The sequence below is a fragment of the Haemaphysalis longicornis genome, unplaced genomic scaffold, assembly GCF_048455015.1.
Source record: "Haemaphysalis longicornis isolate Haplotype H1 unplaced genomic scaffold, Haemaphysalis longicornis Haplotype H1 scaffold_9, whole genome shotgun sequence".
Taxonomy (NCBI): Eukaryota; Metazoa; Arthropoda; class Arachnida; order Ixodida; family Ixodidae; genus Haemaphysalis; species Haemaphysalis longicornis.
Genome location: NW_027526460.1, coordinates 71,568,379 through 71,587,419, shown reverse-complemented (window position 1 = coordinate 71,587,419; position 19,041 = coordinate 71,568,379).

Sequence of the window (19,041 nt, the reverse complement as noted above, 5' to 3'; positions counted from 1 at the left end):
TTTTTGTACGGATTCCTCTGCATATATGATTTATCCTTCCCACCCCAGTCGTATGGGCAACGAAAGAACGTAGGTCGACTGAAGTGCGTGTTTATTTTCTGAACAGGGAAGATTGCGATAATACGGTAGTGATTATACGCTTCTTAAAACGTTAGGTACCATAAGAAGGCACACCGGTGTAACTAACTATTCCCTAGTTTAAAGCTCAGCTGCAGTGGTTTCGCGTCATCCGTGGCCATCGGCCTAGTTGTAACCGAGAGAACGAAGAAGACACCGAAGATAAAGCAGGCAGGAAATCAGGTGAGGGAAGCATTTCGAAAGTTGCAGGGGGAGGGCGTATGCCGAAGCCGCGTGAAAGATGCTCAAGCGTCGGCAACGGGCTGCGAGAAAACGCCAAATCAACCCGCGGCGTCATGCGTTGGCTGATGATTCGACCACTTCTTGAACGGCAGCATCTACGTACCGTCACCGAAAAGACTCCAGGTGCCCAATGCTCCAAAACGACGGTGTAGCGCCATGAAAATGCATGTGTTCTGTGGTTCGGGGCGGCGGTTTGATGGTCGAGAAAGCAGGCGAAATGGCACTGCGGCGCAACGGCAGCAGGGCGCAAAGCGACGCGCGCTGCCCCCCGTCGTTTTGCTTGGCACTTTGAGCCCTGCTGCCGTTGCGCCGCAGTGCCATTTCACCTGCTCTCTCAACCCTCAAAGCGACGGCCCCAACCACAGAACACATGCATTTTCATGGCGCTACACCGTCGTTTCAAAGCGACAGCCCGCCGCTTTAGAGAATAGGGCCCTAGTTCGCGCTGCGCTCAAATTTTGCTTTCCGGAGTATTGGAATGGTCAGGGCGTTATCCAGAAAGAAAATTGAATTTATGCACCACCAACGTATGCTTGCACTTTTTAATTTAGATTCTTGAATGCTACACACATAGACCACATAACAGGAGCGAAGAAATGCTGAAATTAAGCGAACGGGGGCAGACAATGACTGGAGGTAATATAGGAAGACCGCTTTGCACTTACTTGTTGATAAAACGTAGAACAAAGAAGATGCAGTTTTTATTGAAACCGACTGTAGTGTCGCTTGAGAAACGGTTTTTTTGACATGCAAGGCTAGCAAAGGGGTCCTCACACTTGTGTAAACTTCATTTCTAATGCAAACCACATTGAAAAGTGTAATTCGGCTTAGCACACAGCCGGAACGAGGCTGCTCGGTATTCAGAGCGCGTAAAAGCGGACCAGTTCACGCACGCTCAAGGTGCCGAATACTGTAGTCTTCTCCCAGTTTGTCTATCGCAGGAACATTGGCGTCAGCGATCCTTTCAATACGTTTGCAACCATGAGAAATTCGCCGGAATCTTCTGCCAGCCCTCTTCTAACATCACTGCATGTGTAGAACACGCAGTTGGATTCCGTCTGCGGACGTCGAAAGCAGCAGACGTCAGCATTTACCTCTTTCAAAGCCCGCTGTATGCCAACTGCTTGGAAGGCTCTAGGCTGCGGTGCGTTGGTAACACTGCGCCTAATACAGCTCACTTTCTTCTCTCCTCGCAAAATACCGAGTAAAAGGAAGCAAAACTACACCCAAGTATTATTTGTGCAACTCTGCCTCAAAAATATCGATAGAAACTTTGGCGATCGCTTTGGAAGTGAGAAAAATGTTCAGGATAAATGTAAAGAAGAGGTTCTCCCGTTATCGTACGAAGCGTGTAGAAAAGTCGCAAATGTAGTAGTATCTTTGAGAAATATTTTATGGATGCCTTTTTTTGAAAAGCAAAAAATGTAGCAATACTGAAAATTAAAAAAGCCCGTGCGATTGTTATGCTAACAATTTAAGAAAAATTCGTCGACTGGAATTCAAGAAGCTCGCTGGCACACGTGAGCCGTTGCATGCAGTGGTGATTTTTTCACGGGCAATATGTGGCATAAGTTTGTTGTTCGTTCTAATGTGGCTGATACGCGATGTGCATTTGTGTGAACCGTTTCATCAGGTAGATGAAAAAGCAAGTAAACCTAACAAAAGCAATAAAGAGAAACCTGATTGGGGGGGGGGGGGGGGAAAGCTAAGCGATAAAAGCATTATTTACGAGCGGGGTGTGTGTGCAGTCGTTAGGTATTCAAAACGCGGATCCGTAAATACCAAAACAAGGTTAAACTCACTCAAAGCTTTTCGTAAACTTTAATAAAGTGTACTTGAAAAGCTCATGTTTGCACGGTAACCGAAACAAAGCTCTTACTACACAGACACGCCATTTTCGAGATGAGACGAAATAAATTACTGAACAGCGTTTGCAACCATGTTTGTCTTATCGTAAAGGCGACGTTGCCACTCGTTACGACATGGAAGCAGCCTTCGGCAGACTATAATTTGGAAAGAGTACAGCAAAGGATAAATATTTTTTTTGTCGTGAAAGTGCAGGCCTAATCAATCGACGGTGACAACCCAACCTGTCGTTCTTCCTGCAATAAGAATGCTGTTGGTTTCTTTAGACGCAGCAACGATTAGGTATTGAACAGGCTGTTCGTTTTCAGGTTTTATATATTTGTGAAATCTGGGTAAAAATGGAGAGCTATTTTTGGAACTAATAATCAGGGACAAATCAGAGTTTTTTTTAAACTATTCCGAAATTCAGGTTTTTTACACTCACTTTATCGAAATGTATCGCGATCGCCTCAACTCTAACGCCTTAAAATCGGTTTTTCTTTCAGGCTCTTTGTCGGGGGGACACCAGGAGTTTCTGTCAAGTAGTCAGTGAAATTTGGCGCATGATTTGGAAATGAATCAATAATTATGACAGGAAAGAGCATTGGGAGCGTCTAATAAATCGAAAATTTTATTCACGAAGAGCTGGCGATTGATTTTTTACACATCCTTGTTTACACCCGTTAACATCTGCATGCGCCACATGCCGGTCTACATTCGAGACCTGTCCAATCGCTGAGCATATCTCTGTCTCGAGAAAGTCTCTCGACATCAGAGCTTCCATTGGCTTGGCACAACAATGTCAATGAAGCGTTTGCCAGCCTGCGGAAGCGAGCGGCCTCGTCATGCCAATACTCAATGAGCACGACAGCAGTTCGTGGGGCTTGCTTCCAGGAAGTACTGGTTGACCATGGCGGAACGTGAGGCCACGATTGTGCCAATCGCTAATTTGAAAAGGTTCATTCGGGGAGAAATTGTTTTTTACCTGATTCTCACAGAACATGTTCGAGGCGTAAAAATCGGGTAAAATCGGGTTGTACCAGAAAACGAACAACCCTAAGTGTATTGAGCGTAAAGTTAATATTTTGCCATTCTGAGTAGAGTCACACTAAATTATGATAAAAGAATGACAGAAAGCGTTTCTGGCTTCTACCTACAAAATGTAATCGACGAGAACCCAACATCTTCGAGTGCATAGCCCAGCGAATATATTTCACATGAGTTTATGAATGCGAAGCACGTACTCAAGCAAGTAGCCGTTGAAGTTAAAAATAAGAAACCACATCAGATAGCGGGCAAAATGGAGTAAAACTAATACTGTACTATACTAATAACAGACAGACAGACAGACAGACAGACAGACAGACAGACAGACAGACAGACAGACAGACAGACAGACAGACAGACAGACAGACAGACAGACAGACAGACAGCCGGCCAGACAGAGACAGACAGACAGACAGACAGACAGACAAAATAAAGGGCTATAAAATAAAATAAAAGCCCAACCCGTACCACATACGTATCACGGGTGACGCCAATTAAAAATAAACAAACTGGACCGAAGTCAAAGAGTGTTTTTACGAGAGGAAAAGAAGAAACGAAGAAGAAAGAAGAGATATCTATCACGCGAAACCAAGTCAAGGGAGGGGACGGGAGGCAACCAGGGATATTTTTTAAACTATTATGTGGAAGCTCGGTTTGAGTCAGCATGTCGGTCTTCATACATGTGATTTTGATATGCAAACAAAATGCAGTTTAAGTGCTTCCTCGATGGTGAAATTTCATGCTCAACGTTGACACTTCTTGATCTTCTGTCTTGATCTGCCGTCTTCGTTCTCTGCCGTGATCCGATCTTCATGTTCCCCTGTCCTGCTGTCCCTTGTGTCCAGGTAGCCCTTCTGTAAAACTCAGAAACTGATTACTTCCCCCGACCCCCCTTCCCCGTATTTTTCCTCCCCTTTACACCATATTGAATCTTGCTGTTACTGATGTTCCAACCTGAACTATCTTGGTTGTGGTTTCACCTTGTTTCTGTTATTGATATCCCTACCTGAGCTATCTTGATTGTTGTTGCAACTCGTTTTTTACGAAAATTTGTTAGACTTAGACTTAGACTTAGACAGACAGACAGACAGACAGACAGACAGACAGACAGACAGACAGACAGACAGACAGACAGACAGACAGACAGACAGACAGACAGACAGACAGACAGACAGACAGACAGACAGACAGACAGACAGACAGACAGACAGACAGACAGGCAAACCAATATTGCTGCGTTTAAGTAACCCGCGAAAGACTACGGTCTTTATTACGACAAGCCTCTACGATGGAGCAGTAAGGAATTTCTGACGGTTACTATACTCCCTAATGCAATATTTGTGTGCAGCGCAAACTGCAGCCTTCTCGGTAACGGCGCATGGGTGCTGTCTCTCACGAAGTGAACGCGTGATCAGCCATCGTGCGGCGCTCTGTGCTACTCTTCCATTATCCCGCAGTGCGTCGCCGCTGCCGAGTGTGTTGTTGTAGATCATGTTTGAACCTCCCGCGCAAAATGTATTTCGCAGCAACCACACAACGAGGAGCATAGATCACTGCCTCGCCCTAACACTCGCGGCAAGTGTCGCCGCCGACTAGCGTCCTTGCGGGCTCAGCATACTGACCTCCCCCTCACACTTTTCTCCGCCATTTTCTTTGTTTTCACTCGCTCGGTTACAACGCCGTAGCCGCCGCCAAACCACAGTAGTGGCTGCGAAAGCGGTGTGCACTAAAAAATATTGAAAATATTGCCAGGCCTTAAATCGAGAGACCTATGGCCTGGTCCTAAGTTCATGCACATTAGGACTTCAAAGCATGAGCGCCGGTGGGTCCTCAAGTCAGACACAAAAAGTGTTTTCACCTTACTAATATATAAAAACTGTCAAATGCCGCATTCAGTTGCTCCCAGCGAGCGTCACTAGGTTAGTGGGTTGCGAACGGCGCTGTGATCACGCTAGTACTTCGACTTTCATAAGTTTCATTAAAACAGCGGTATTGTTAAAGCGGAACTATCATAAACGTCGGCCTCAGAAAAAGGCTTGCTTTTAAAAGAAATACTAAGTGTGAACGCTCAGGCACCTCTGCGGATGGTTCTGCACAAAGCTTGAAGTGCTAGGAGAGCAGCAGCTGTCAATATTAGTTCTTTTTGTGTCAACAAATAATGCCTTTCAAAGAGCTAAGAGCCAAAGCGAATTCTCACGTTTTTCACACTTTCTCTTCTCACCACGGTACTTCACGGGCAACATGTTTACGTATCTTTTTGTGCGTTCGAGGCAGGGTAAAGACTTCGTACTCTTTGTGTTTCCCTTGGTCCAGTTCTTTCTCAGGTTTCGCTTGGAAAGCGAGGCTATCGACAAAAAATTCAACTTAAACGCACGCAGTGGAGCTGTTCCAGACGGAAACAACTCGTCAGATGAAGCACTCGGCTCGATAACACTTCGAAAAACTACATGAACAAATTGCAGTTACAAGCTGAAGCCTTCTCCTGCTGTTTGAGACAAGATCCGCCATCTGCTCACTCCCCCAAGACAAAAACAAGCCAGTTCGATGATATTGCCACATGCTGGAAATGTTTCCACAAGTCAAGAAGCCAAGAAAATACAGAAATAGAACTATAGAGAACTGAACCCTAGCGGGGGGCGGTTAGGCCGTGGGCGATTTTCAAAAAAAGAGATTCGGGGTGAGTTTTCGGGCGGCTGTGTTTTGCTTTCAGGTGTGTCTGTGTATGCTCACATTCGATCGTCGCTGTATTTTTTTCTGCTCTGCGTGAACGCGCTGCTGCAGTTGGTTGCTTCTACCTTTCTCCGTTAACCTGCTTTTCATTCCTTGCTTTCCAGAATGTCATTCTTTCACCAACAACGTCGTTTAAGAGACTCGCTTTTGAGAAGTTTTTTTATATTGAGTGAGCAAAAGGGGGAATTGTGTTAGTGTATGCTTGAAATATGCTGACTTCACTTCAAGGCTGACTTCACTTGAAGGTGGCCGAGCAAAAAAAAAAAGCCAGAAAGTGTGTGAGGAAGCCGGGTGAGGAAGCGGAATGTCGCAACTTATAATCTAAACGGCAAAACCTTGCGTGGCTTACTTTCCGTTCGGAGGCGTACGTCGTGCAGGAGCAGCCGGAGGTTTAAGAATTTGGTTTAAGAGTAAAGTGGGCGTGACAGAAGCGAGAAAAAACACCAAACTCGCTATTATATATCTGTATTCGTGTGGGCTGTTTGTGGGTGCATTCCAAATCTCCCTAATTCCTCGATCTTATGCACTTAAAATACCAACCTGATTCCTACTTTTTTAAACTTCCATCATATTCTCCTCGGTTCATATATGCGATGATTAGTACTGATGTATGACAGGAAGTAAAATAAAAGTACTTACAATGACGATTTGTGTATTGAACAAAAACTAAAGACTTGGAGAGTCGTGAAAATTGCTTCACCTAGCCAGCATGCGATGTTGGTAAACACAACCATTGTGGTTTTCGAGATACAGCGCAAACGCATGTGTAGAACCCACTGGGGATATAATACATTCAGGCGCTCTTCGTGTCCTTGACTCCGAACTAATGATGCTTCAAAGTGTACTGCATCTCACAGTCCAGCTTTATCACAACTTTACCAAACCTTCATTAGGCATTTACACCCCCTGTCACGTTAGCTAGATGAGCGTTATACAAAAACACGTCAGAAATTCATGCACATTAGGACTGTTCAAAAATGGTTCTAACACAATTTTCCGTTGTAGTGCCGGTGTCAATGCGCTGTATGACAATTTTTTAGCGTAATTTTGCAGACCCACTGTTCGTTTGATGAACGCCATTATACAAAATTTAGCACCACAAAATATTTCCACTGAAAGCCGCGTGAATAACGACGAAATGGCCCAAATCGGTTGATCCCTAATGCCATCACTTCGTGCACAAGTATTCCTGAGAGATTATAGCAGGGAATATTGCACACTATCAATATTGAGATTTGGCGTCGCCTTACCATTACAAAAAGCAAAGGCTTCTACATTGCCCAAGCGGGACAGCTGCCCCACGATATATTGTAAGGAGCTTGCTGGATGCCGTATTTGTGACTTCGCCAGTTGTGCAGATCGCTGGGCAAAACAAATAAGAATCCTTCTGCAGCATTTCTCAAAGGTTATTGCATCGTATCTTCCGGCGAAAACGCTTCGACAAAGCTGACTCCTAGTTTTATTTGTTATTGTTACCGGTATTGGTAGTATGGTAGGTTGTGCAGTACTTTAGCGTAGAAGGTTTTGCTTTGCATCTTTCGATGCAATACTGCTTATGATTGTGCAACATACATTCACTCGGCTGCGCCATCAAGTCAACGATCCATAACTAGGTTCGTATGCCTCGAGCAGCTCGGCTGAAATCACCAATGTCGCAACTAAAAGCCCGCTTGTGCCATCGTCAAAGAGGGACGGTCGCTATTTCTCTGAGAATTCGGGTTTTTCTTGTCTTTGTTTGAGACATTGCCTCACCGCACGTGTTGTCGAAATTGCTTCGCATCTTGTGTGTTTCACTTTTTAGCACTTAGCTGCATTGTACACTTGCTGGTAGAAATAGAAATTACTATTATAGTTATCAGTTAAAGGCTTGCTTTCGGTGCAATAATGAATAAAAACATCAATTTGAGCAGCAGTGAGAGAAAGCACACAAAAATATATAAGGAGAACAGAATGAGAGAAAAGGTTGTTTTGCACTTCAATAATAGCATCCGCGTAAGAATACATACGTGAATCAATGTCAGATGCACCATCCTTTTGTTATACGCAACAACGGTATACTGCTGGGAGAGAAACAGAGGGCCGAAATTAAACTCCTTTTACCCAACGCTGCAAACGGCTGGTCCACGTCTGGAAAAGAATCTCCTGTTAGGACAAAATACAATGTTTTCAAATATTTCTTCTTATGGCGGCAAGGTGACACAAGCGATAACACGAGTCGGCTGGTGCTAGCAGTGCCAGCATTTCATCTAGTTTAGGTTGCAATACGACATGTTCTATGTTCCGGGGGGGGGGGGGAGACTTCCTGGGTTCAATAGCTGCGGGCAACATTTTTGGGGGAAGAATATTCGGCAGGAGACTCATAGTCACGCGACTACTGTGTTGAAGCCACCTCCACATAGAACAAGAAATCTTAGGTGGAGCGTAACTCACCTCGCTTGGAGTTTGCCTATCTGAAAAGACAGCGATTATATCCCAGCGGCCTTCGCTAGGGAGGGCGCGAACCTAGCAGTGCCTCGTATTGATTAGGTTGTAAATTCCTAAAATTGATAACTTAAAGCGGTGTCAGGGCAATGGAACAAAAGGTGCTGAATGTAGTTCTGGGTGTCTCTAGGGCATACGAACCCAGTCTTACGATATGTTGCTCATGTGACGTACAATCACGTGTAATAAAATTGAGGAAATGGCCTCGTCTTGATTCTTTGTGTAGTACAAACGAGGTAGCTAGAGGTGTCGTCTGCTGCTTCAAAATGTTTAGGCGTCTTCTCTAAAACCGAAAATTAAGTCAGTGCTGCGCGTTTTAAACCACCTGCTTTGACTCATGTGTACCATTACATGATCTCTATTATCGAGGCGCTGCCAAAGTTGCTTTTCTGACTTCGGCTGCTTCGATAAGTTTAATCTTTAATTGGGCATACCAGGTGTATTGTGTTACTCTTCTTTAGGCGCCTTCCCAATTCACCCGTCGGTCGTGAGGATTTTTGTTTGCAGGTATACGGCCTTACGATATTAATTAAATAAATAATGGCAGATGCCTTTGTCTTGCAGTGGGCGTAGATAGGCTGGTGATGATGATGGTGATATGGCCTAAAATGTTTGTCTGAGTCTAAGGAAAGAGGATACTTCCCTGGCCACGACTGTACGTGGCAACGAATTGTTTTGCACGCGAAGATACTTTCCCCAAATATAGCCGATAAGCGAGAGCTGTATACAAACGCAGAGATCACTGCAAACTAAATAAACCTTGCAGCTCACATTTTTGCTCTCATGTTGTCCCTAACCCAAAGTTGTAGTGAGCGAGACTTCCTGTTCCACTTACCCGACACGTCAGCAGTCTCGCCAAATGAAATTATGCGGAAATCTGGTATGAAAATCCATCTATCGTCATTTTCGCTCTTTCGTTCTCCATTTATATCATTTTAGCTGTATTTGAACGAGCGTTTGGAAACCTAATAGGTCGGAAATTTTACAATCTACTTGTGTCTATTGAGTTGTAGAGAAAAGATAAGGTTCTAAAATGCAAAATTGAGCTCACACGTGTGATCGCATCTCGCAATGTTGTTCAGCTAATTCCTTTACAAATAAATTTAAAAACGTTTTCGGAAGAACCCATGGAACCTTCTGCCTTATTTAGCATTGCTGAGTTCGCAGTTTTGATTTCATTATTATGGTGTTTTATTTGGAGCTATTGAAGGGAATATTGCAATTTTAGGAGCAGTGTCAAAAACTTCCAAATTCTACTTAAATAAAGAAGCAGGTTACCTGTATGAGATTTGCCCGCCTAGTATTGCTCCCTTGGTAGCAATTCCGATGCTGTACTGCACTGTGATTTATGTTCCCGGTAGTTTTAATAGGGCAGCTGTTCTAGGCATGGCCTTGACTATTGCCTCTGGTGGTATAGTGCCACGCTGTCTCTGTAACAGGTCTTTCCGCTGGACAAAAACCAGTTCTCAGAATGGATAAAATTCCCAGAGGTTACGAAAGGGCCTAGGGGCTTCATATTTTGATACAAAACGGCTTGCATTTTTCCTGACGCACTGTCTTGCCAGCAATGCAATTGTGTTTGGAGATAAAGCCTACTTTAGGAGCATCGGTGTCAGCTTGGGGTTTGCAAGCTGGCTTTTGCGCGTTGTATGTTGCCCTGTAAAGCATCGCCATCAACGAAGGGAGTATGAATACAGAAAACAGATCTAACTCTTGGGTAATGAAAAGCACACCAAAATATGACAATTTGCCTCTAAGCCGAATTCACCATTATGCAGAGTTTTGTTTACTTGCAGTGACTAGTTCTCAGCAAAGTTGTAAATTTACGGAACGCTGTCAATACAAGACCATCTTCTGAGGCAGTACGGCTAGAAAGAACAGCTGTAATTTTTGTTTTACCGGAACAGCCCGGAAACAACTTATGTGACAATTAGCACATGAGACTAATCTAACGTTTGCACCACAGCTTCTCTGGTCATGCTTCTTCACAGAACAGAATAAGGGAACACATTTTTTTAGGATCGTGACGTACGTTCCACGGTCAACATGTTTCAAATATTTGACCTGTTCCAAACTTTTCACGAGGTAAATTTGGTGAGGTAAATTTTCCTTCCCTGACCTACAATTAAAAACCAGACCCATTCTGCAATAGCACCAAGATTGTTCCTCGAGCCATTGCTGCCGAGTTATGCGAAACTCATTATTGGATTATGCGTTCTCCGTTCTTATTACGCTCAGGGAAACCAGAAAGCTGCAAACACTTCGTTGTTCTATTCCTGATCACGTACTCTGCACCAGCGTGCGCACTAGTCTGGGCTCATAGATAACTATAAGTACACGGCTTTTCATCTTCGAGGACCAATAATAAATAGACACAAAATAAGAAAAACCCCACTCCAACGCTAAAGACGTGCGCGCTCAAAAGATTTCAAATTATACCTCCGAAATAAAATAATCCTCGTTGATAGAGCAGTATTTGCGCTTTTTAAGGGGTCATCGTGCTGAGCATTCTCCTCATGTAAGACTCGGAACATTTCTGTGGTATTAAACATTAAATTAAACACCGATTCACCAAACTTCTTTCGCAGGACTTGCAACATGCCTTATTCTGAGGTCCTTAAGCATTGCTGGTAATAAATCGGATTATTCTTACCTGTAGAGTCAAACCCGTTTATAGCGATTTGCAATATGCACCGCGATTAGTTCAATATATCCAATAGTTCGATATAGCCGAACCCGCCTATAACGAACTTATCGTTACAAGTTCGCAATCCGCGGAAGCACCCTCCCCCTCCTCAACTCCACCTTCCCCGCATGCAAAAACGAACACTAAAGTCGCCGTTACCTTACCAAAATAATCCATTTATTGCAAGTATTAAAGCTACTTTCCGCCTAAACTGCCTACATTGCAAAAAAAAAAAAAAAGCGGTGATTTTTGCTCCCACTTTCGTTTTGGCGGCTTCAACAAGCATAGCATTCTCTACACGAAACATTATTTGCACCAGTTCGAGTCCGCGTCCTCCAAAATATAAGAAGCATTGGCGGAGCACATTGACTGCTGAAAGCGCTTCATTATAAGTGTCAGACGGCTTTCACTCGCGACATCATCGGGAATGTGGGGGAGCTCTTCCCACAGTTCACCGATGCTGCCGTCTTGGTCGGGTCTCGCTGACTGCGCGGGTTCCGTCGTGAGTCCCGCGCGCCGGAAACAGTTACGGGAAGTGTCGGGCGTCATGTCGCTCCGTGCGAGACGCAATGTCTAAGTCGCAACTCTTGCTCCGTGGTCGCGGCCAATCCACATTTCAATCGCCGCTCCGAGACCATGCATTTCGGCGGACATTCTAGGCGCGCAGAGTTCGATATATCGGATGTGAACTTCGTTATAAGGAATATGTTTCCCATGTATTTCCGTAACTGAAATATTTTTGTTCGATATATGGCATAAATCGCTCTATCCGGGTTCGTTATAGCCGGGTTTGACTGTATTTGCATTGTTCGTTAAATGCCTAAAAGATTCAATATTATACGGTTATAACTCCGCGAAAACATTGGAGAAGCGTGTTTTTTACCTACTGCAGAATCACAGAAAACATTACCTCTAGAAATATGCCATTAAAACGATGTGGTTAAATATTTTCTCTCGGAATGTATTTTAGTGACGAAAAAAATATCTGAGACTGAGCCTTGCGACGTCAAAAGTTAAGAATTATTTGAGCAAGCACTTGAACCTTCGCTAGCTACTTGGTACACATTGCTACAATTGTTGTGAGAACAGTTTTTTCTGATGACCGGCATTTTTTCTCATTCCAGTTACCCTCGTGCTGTAAAAAATTCCGAAATTGCGCGTTAAAGCCTAAATTTTAGCAAACGCATCTGCGTCACAAATGGTAAACCTGGATTCTTACAACGAGCGCAGGCGCTAGAAGTATCTGACTTCGTCGGACCAACAATAACCTTTGTCTGATAACGCTCTTTCTTCGCACTGCCACCGCACCATTGCATTAAAGCGCCAATTGCGTTGCACTGCTCTCGGTTGCATTCTCTAGGCCACTAAACATATTCTGTGTTGATCGTGTACACTACCGCGTGGGCGTCAATGTGGGAAAACGACAGCGGAATTATATTTCGCAGCTGCCATTGCAAGTGTTCTATGATTCTGGGCCATTACACGCAACATCGTTATAACTGCGGAGCACTTAAGGGCTTGCCGTAGCTCGTCCGGGGTCACGGCATCTAGCCTCCGTAGTTGCGTAACGGATAACGCAAGGTCAAGCGCTCAATCAGAACGTTGCGAAAAATCTCCCGTTTCACCTGTGATTGAATCTGGGTACCTCGCGTTACGAAGCCGATGTCAATCACATTGGGCCCTACAGGCACGCGCTGCTCAGACGCAAAGTTGCGCACTGCGCCGTTGACACGGAGGCTCCCGTTTCGACGCCGAAAATAAGTACACAAAAACTTAAAACGCAGAAAAAAAACTAAGGAATTACCGCATTGAATACCACAAATTACTGAAAACTCAATGCAGTGTTCTTTTATAGGCGTTTAAAGGAACAGCGGCGAACTCTCGTGACTACTTACGGTATCAACGCCAGGCGAGTACTCAAATTAGTCAAGAGAGGGCGCCAGCCACAGTCCCTCTAAAAAATAACACTATAAAGGTCACACTATGAAGGTAACACACTATAAAGGTTAACAATATAAAGGTCACTGCGATGCACTTCACAGCTTTAATTTTCACTCTAAAGTTACGCTTGCATGCTTAATTTTTTTTTGCAGTTATCCACAGGATTGCGCTCGTTCCGCACTTTTTTCTTCGCTCAGTTTCAGTCTCAGCTTATTCCTCGGTGTGGTGTTCCTTGCGGCTAACGAGGGTCGGTCGTCAGCTCCGTACAGTCTGAATGTTACTGTGGGAAGCACTGTTGGAACTCCAAAATTTCTAAGTTCAGCCATGCTTAAATCAATTCGCGCCATACCGATTACTTTGGATGCTCTTAAATCAAGGGATACTTATTCGAGAATTACGTCTACAAATTTCTTTTTTATAACGTGATGCAAGCATAAAATAAGGAGACATAGATACAACGGCCGAAGTGTTTTTCAAGTCCCCTAAAAGTTAGGTTACAAACAAATCAAAGTAGTTAATCAATGATATACTGCAGAAACACATGTGTGCGAAAAGGTTTCAGAAGTTTAATTATGTAAACTAATCTATTAGGACAAGCCTGGCAGCTAACGAGTAACCAATAAAAAACGATGAAGTAAAAAATTCTGAAGATCGTCTCAGTTATGTATGTTTAAGTGACATGCAGTGCTGCATTTGCCAATTTAAGAATTTTGCAACCTACCTAATTATTTTACACAGAACAGGACAATATTCAGTTGTGAAACTAGGAGGGTAGCTTGAAAAGCATATCTGACGTTAAAGTTTTGCGAAAATTTGAAGTGTAGCTGGCAGAAGACCCAGGTAGATAATATGTCTGGTGATGGTATCCTGATAAAACGATGAGCTACGAAAAAAAATCATCCACATCTTTAAACCTAAAGTTCCCTAAATTCAAAGGCATAAAATTGGCCTTACACGAATAACTTTTGATGAACCCCCAATCTTTGTTGCGTGTAAATTTTATATGTACAAGGTGAAATATTTGTATCCGGCGTACACAGAACCGACAGAGGACCTTAGCAGACATTCACTTATATACGGTTTCCAAAATTTACACATCGCGTTAGAAATACACCGAAGCTAAATATCACATTTCTCGATATTTTTTGGGACTCTTCGAGTATGAAAGGGTAACTATTGAGCCTGGGTTGGGGTAAGCCCAACGGCACATATACTAAAGAAACGTGAGGGCGACCGCAAGGTACGTACAAGATGATTTCGTTAAGAGTACAGTGTGCACTGCCAATGGCTATTCTTATCAACAACAAAAAACACGCTGCCAGTACAGTAAACAACTCAACTAATTTTTGGGGGTGTGAAACCCTGTGATTTTTTGACAATAATGCGACGTCTGTAAATATGACAATGTGATGTACGTGGCGGAGCCGTAAAAAATGGTGAGTAGGAGCACTTAAAAAAATTGGCTCTGATCAATCCTGTGGAGGTAGTTGGACTGCGAAGCTGTAAACTGCACCCACAACGATTACCCATGCAGCGCCGCTTGAATAGAAACACGTGGCATCGGATCATTGCTACCACCCATCACACTCTTCGCCTCTCTGTCTCACTCCTCGCTTGAAGAATTTAACGGAGGTTTGTCCAAAGCGATTCAAATTTCTCGCCTTCACAGCTTTCGCGCGCCCCCCTGCCTAAACAGCGTGATCGGGAGTTCTGTTCCTTCTTTGCTTGCTTTCATGTCGCTCGTGCCGGCACCTTACTGCGCAGTTTGGAACGCGCCGTTTCTGGCGGCAACTTTTATTGTCTTTCGAAGCGTGAGGTTGGGGGTGACACCACGTCTTTGGCGTCATCTTTCTCAATGCTTCCTCATCACTCCTGTTTCATGCATCGCCGTACAAAGCGCCCTCCCCGACCCCAGACGCTGAAAACAAACAACCGTCTGTGTCCTCCTTCTGCACATGCGGGAGCAGCTTAGTCGGCAAGACAACAGGCTCTCGCTCCTCTTCTCCACGCTGCCAAGGTTCGATCCCTGACGATGAAAGCAGTGTATTTGTGTAGCCAGGGTGTAGCCAGTAGCCAATAGTAGCCTTGGATGTATGTTTGTGTAGCCAGTAGTAGCCTGGAGGTTTTCTGATGACGCGGGCACGAAAATTTCCTTGGCTGATTAGAGGTATACTGCTTCGTAGTAAAAATTGCGTACTAAATAAAATGAAAATTTCACAACCACACATTCTTTTGAAACACACTTGTCGAATTTACCTAAATAGTAGCATGGTTGCAGTTTGACTTTTTCTTCGTACGGTGCAATCCCGGTGAAACAACAGTAGGTTGCAATTGAACATGTCAGAAGACTTTCTTGAAAGAACCTGGACCAGCAATACTTGTTTCAAAAAAAACAAGTGGCCTGTGTTCCAGGTATGTCAAAATTTCACTAAATAGCAAGCTGCTAAAACGCCCATTCTTAAATTACCACACCTTCCTACGCGTTAGAGCTTTTGCAGCGATGTATTGTTACTCCCACACGCTTAATTTGCACTGTGGCTCTTTCTTAATGCGTAATCCGGAGAAGATGTTGCGAGGGGTGATTGGGCGGTTTAACACGCCGGAGCTATACGTCGTTTATGAGGTGCGCCGTAGTCGAGGTCTTGGGAATAATGTTGACCACTTGGAGTTCCTTAAGTGCGCCGAAATTTCGACACGAGCGTTTTCGTTTTTCCCCTCCATCAGAAAAGAGGCTGCCATGGCCGGAAAAAGAACCAGCGTTCTGGGCTTGGCAGCAGCACATTTCACCAGTGGAGTTGGTGAATCTTACCTTCGGGCAAAGATTTCCGGCATTTTAAGCCCAGAGTGACACATCTTTAGACCATAAAATTACATTCGGAAGGGTCTTTTGAAACACTGCTGTCTTACTTTGCTTATTTTTCTCCTGAGTCTCTCAAAGTGTGATCACGAAGTGTACAAAACGCAATGACGCTTCTTTAATAAATGTGCCAGAAAACGAAATTTTCTATTGACTTGTCTAAAGTTGGCTGGGCCAATCATTTTTGGGGTGTTATTTCGCAAAAAATGAAGGCATCAACGCATGTGTCCACAAGCACAGATTTGGTACGATGTTATTTCGAGTATCAAAATATTTCTTCACATCAAGTCGGAGTGTTCGTTCGCCTAGTAACATTTCCTACGTCGGAGAGCACAGCTACTAATTGGTTGTTGGTTATTATTGTGTAGACGTCTGTTGTAAAGGCCATAAAGTCGCACACATGAAGTAGAGTTTTCGTTACGGCAAGCAGGGCTTTTCTTTCCCCGAGATAGTGGAGAGTAGGGGGCATGGGGAAGCTAAGCAGTCGACACGCTTGAAACTAGGAGTAGCCACGACCTACACCGGCGCAGCGAAAGCCTGGAACATCTTTGTCTAAGTAACTACCGTGGCCCTACAGCCATTCTTTTTGGTTGTGTGCATTGCGTTGGCACCTGCGAATTTATTGTTTTCAAAACCATTTTGCTGACTGTAACTTTCGCCATAGGTATTTTTCTTTTCTGCAGTAAGTATGTCATACTAATAAACAAAATATTTTAGAGTAACCAGAAGCTTCAGGGTGGCAGAGTGCTCTTTGTATACAAAGTCGAACGTAAAACATAAAATGCTGCTGCAGCATGCGTTTTACAAACAGGAATTACCGCTTTTTTTGGGTAAGTACTTTGTTACCAGGAGAAAAACTTGGCAGAGAATCAATTCCACCCATTCAGAAAAGCTCTATAGTTCGTCGAAAGGCAGTTAGAGTTCGTGTATGAGGTCCAATGCTGGTATGACGAAAAAGAAAGCAAAAAAAGCCAGTAAATGCCATGCACAGCCAACACATACAAAGAAGTGTTGGAAGGACATTTACAAATTTACGTGGTACGATGTCCTACAAGTAGCCGCTTTTCTTCAACTAAGAATACAAGATTACTTGTGGTTAATTTGCAATAATGGAAATCTCCGATTTTGTTCCATTGGCAACATTTGCGCAGAAATCAGAAGCTAAAGAACCACTTGCATCAAAGTGAATGTTAGTAATTCAGCTATATAATAACGCAGCTGCTCTCTCGTCGTTTCAGAGAAAAAAACATTCGGGGACTGCCTGGTTGCCTGTGTGCAGCGTTTGGGACTTTTCCACTGTTCGTGAAATTTTGTCAAGCCGCTTTTAATTATGTGGCAGTGGCGGCGTGAATTTTCAACATTTAACACGAAAATGTTTTATGCCGGGATACAGCAAGATTTCACTGATGCCATATCCGTCACGAAAATGACGCCAGTACACCTTTGCCAAAGAGACCCGCCAGCAGTACGTCGCTCGCCACGCAAACCCACAAGACAGCCGCTGACCCGGAAATCATGTTCAGCTGCAGATTTCGCTGCACATTTTACTTTCGATTTCAGTGATTCCTGTGGCAGAGGAATCAACCACAATTTATTGTTCTTATATTCTGAGTACCTATCTTGATGTTTTTTTGGTAATTAGGATGGCCTGAAGGCTGTGAAACGGAATAAATTTGAGGATAAGGACAATATTAGGGGACACTGTATTTTGAACAAAGCCACTGTTCACTTTAAAACTAAGAAGAAAAGAGTGTATGTGCAATTAGGTGCAATTTACACAGAAAGACACAAATGCTAGCAAACTAACGGGTGATAACAAAACAGCGCAATAAAAACTAAAAGCACTGCATTGTAGTTACCGTTGCCCGCGGTCAGGGTTGCCAGGTCGTCAGAACAAATATAGGCCGTAAAATTGCCAAAAGTAGCCAGGAAAGTCGCCACCTTGAACTTAATGTTTAAAAAGTAGCAATGAAAAGACTCTTTCTGAAAAAAATGACGCTACCAATTTATGTTCGATGTAAGGTTGCCATATGCCAGGTTTTTTTTACCTGCCCTACCAGTTTTTTTTTTGACAGTGGGCCGGTTGCTGCTCTGTATTGAAAACACGGCGTCATTGGCCGTTCTTTCTGCCACGGGCCCGGGAATAATATTTTGCATTTTATAAGCGTAAATTCAACAGAAAATATGTAGAAAAGCTCCGCAAAGACAAGCGAACAGGGAAAATACTCGGGCGAGCGCGTTCCCTGATATAGAAGGGGACCAAGGAGAGGAACAACAAAACGAAATGTCACCGCCGAGGCCACGTGGGAAAGTATTGCGAGTATTGCATAGTATTGCGCCTGTAAGCGCGTATGAATATCGAATACATTATGCCATATTCATTGCATACTTCTTTAATGTTCGTTTCGGGGATTCAGATGCAAAGAGCTTTTAATGGAGGAAGTTTTTGCAGTTACTGTTCAGTTAAAGGTGTTGTGCAACCAAATTTGTTGCCTGTGCATTCTTTGTAGCAAAAATTTTTTATATCATTAGAAAGCATGATACATGCTCTCACATGCACATATTCTGAGTCAAAATTTTATTATCGCAGGATTCATGGGAACAGGATTCGGTTCCAGTTTCAGGGTGCCGATTTAAGCAGTGACGTCATAGTGTTGTGAGGACGCTCGGCCACTTGTGTCTACCATGCGGCGCTGCGGTACGTTGCGACTTTACTGCGGCGTCTGCTCCCGCACACACGTGCTTCACCACGCAAATAAACACGCCGACTCGTCATGTCAAGCCGCGACAGCTGCGACACGGACTCTTTGTCTTCAATAGAAATGCAATTGTAAATGCAAACCATGCACCTTAAAAACCACTAAAAAAAAAAAAAAGCTGTCCCCGCCGCAAATTGAACCCGCAACGTTGACCCAGCGGGCGCGACGCGCGAGACCACTGGGCCACTGCACAAATGATGGGCCACCGCCAAATAGCTGGTTTACTAGATGGAGGCCCATCCTTCAAGTCGTACGTCGGTGTTTACTAGCTAGTTTACAGAATTCTTGGCTCGTAAGCTGAAATGTCTTAAACAGCGCTTGGGCAGCAAGGTTCC